Source organism: Aplysia californica, unplaced genomic scaffold (genome assembly GCF_000002075.1).
Source record: "Aplysia californica isolate F4 #8 unplaced genomic scaffold, AplCal3.0 scaffold00125, whole genome shotgun sequence".
Classification (NCBI taxonomy): Eukaryota; Metazoa; Mollusca; class Gastropoda; order Aplysiida; family Aplysiidae; genus Aplysia; species Aplysia californica.
In genome coordinates, this window is record NW_004797395.1 from 1,263,729 (window position 1) to 1,265,666 (window position 1,938).

The 1,938-nt window shown below is 43.6% G+C and overlaps 1 protein-coding gene across 2 annotated transcripts in view; it reads right to left on the bottom strand.

The window, feature by feature from the left end:
- The window catches only part of LOC101859323 (sodium-dependent multivitamin transporter), a 67,624-nt gene extending 65,686 nt beyond the window's left edge, over positions 1-1,938 (bottom strand). For both annotated transcript variants that reach the window (XM_013081309.2, XM_013081311.2), the window contains exon 1: positions 1,624-1,938. The gene's annotated coding sequence lies outside the window, so the exon portion shown is untranslated. The remainder of the gene's footprint in view (positions 1-1,623) is intronic.

A 1,938-nucleotide genomic window follows, 5' to 3' on the forward strand; every position in this document is an offset into this window, starting at 1 on the left:
CCGATTTAATTTTTTTCCATTATTTTCTTTTTGTGTGTGGGGGAAAGGAGAGATGTTACACCAATGCACCTTAATAAAGAATATAATATAATTTAATATATATATTATTCAAAACTGACTTTTCAAAAGCATCTACTGGTGAGTATAATCACAGTCATCATCATCATCATCATCGTCATCATTTAGCAGCGTAGCAGTAGCAGTAGCAGCAGCAGAAACATAACTATGAGTATGAGTAGGTTTATTATTATTACATCATGTATCATATTATTACCATCACTGTTCATTGTTATTGTTATAGATCTAGATCTAGTTGTTTCTGTCGTTGTAGTTGCTGCTGATGCCGATGATAATCATGGTGGGGAGAGAAAGGGGAAGAGGAGGAAGAGGAGTGAGGGTGAGGAGGAGTGAGGGTGAGGAGGAGTGAGGGTGAGGAGGAGTGAGGGTGAGGAGGAGTGAGGAGGAGGAGGAGGAGTGAGGAGGATAATACAGGGGTGCCCACTACGGATGGGATCGGCCGATCGGCCCGATCGCCCGACTCGGGGGTGCCCACTACGGCTGGGATCGGCCGATCGGGCCGATCGGCCGAAAAACAAACGAGTTTGTTTTCAGTTTCAGACGATCGAGTCGGGCGATCGGCCCGATCCAGCTGTAATGGCACCCCGTATAAGGGAAAGAAGGGAGAAGAGCAAACATAAAGTTTATGTTAAAGACCAACTGAGGTAAATCATCAAATGATCATCCGATCTTCTGTGTCATTCAATTGATACTTCTCCCTTACAATAAGGGCCTATTACGATGACTTTCGTAACGATATTAAACGAGTGACCACTACGAGACAGAGTAGAATAGAAGGCTAGGGATAGTGGAAGGGGTAGTAGGGCTTGGGCCTAGGTTTAGGCTTAGGTTTAGGGTTAGGGTTTGGGTTAGGGTTAGGCCGGTTAGGGTCTCTTCTTTATTGTTTGTTGGGGAGGTCGCTCGTTACGTAAGTCCTCCCAATATCAAAACGCCGGTTAACAAAACACGGGGTATCTAGAGGGCCTACTCACTAGGATGGTTCTTAACGAAGGCAGGAAAATCATTAACCTGGACCACTGGATTCACTTAAATGTGAAGCGCAGTAAAAAAAAAAAAAAAAAAAAAGAGTTGGGTTTTTTTTACGACAAAAACGTAGCCTAGACATCTAGATTCTAGATCTAGACTAGATCTAGATCTAGAGTTATACTATAACAGACACGTTCACAACATAGGCCTATATCACGTTTCAAAGTACTATCTGGATTAACACCAATTGGTCAATCTACAAAGGGCCTAAAACTGGTAATTTGTGAAGCAAGCTTCATTTTTAGTCTGACAGAAAGGTTGCACTGAAAGTGTACTTACTGTTAACCTTTTAAATGTACCGACGTCCCGTAAACTCTGTCACAATGACGTTGACTCTGGTAAAACGTTCAAACATTAAGAATATTTATAATCTAGATATCTAATCTAGATCTAGATCTAGATCTAGATCTAGATCTAGATTAGATTCTAGACACAAAAAGTCATTCATTAGGATCGGTCAAAATGACAGTGGCATCTCCTCTCACAGCACAGATTTGAGTAAAGTGAAAGTAGACTTACACTGATTGCCTCCTGCCTGTGACGGTGAGAGTTGCGGCTTAACACACAGGAATCTTGACACACTCGCGCGCACACACAGAACTACAAAACATACACACATGAGCCCTGTGAACCGCGAATGTAAGGCCCAGCGCTTGACGGCTTGTCTACTAGATCTAGATTTAGATCTCTAGATCTACGCCAGGAAGGGCAAGACGACTGAACTAGGCCTAGGCTACGGACTGGGGAGCAGCCACTGTGGGCGTTAACCAAGCCACAGCGAAGAAAACAACTTGAACCAGGCGGCCCTGTCGTAGAACCTCGCGTAACCTTCGC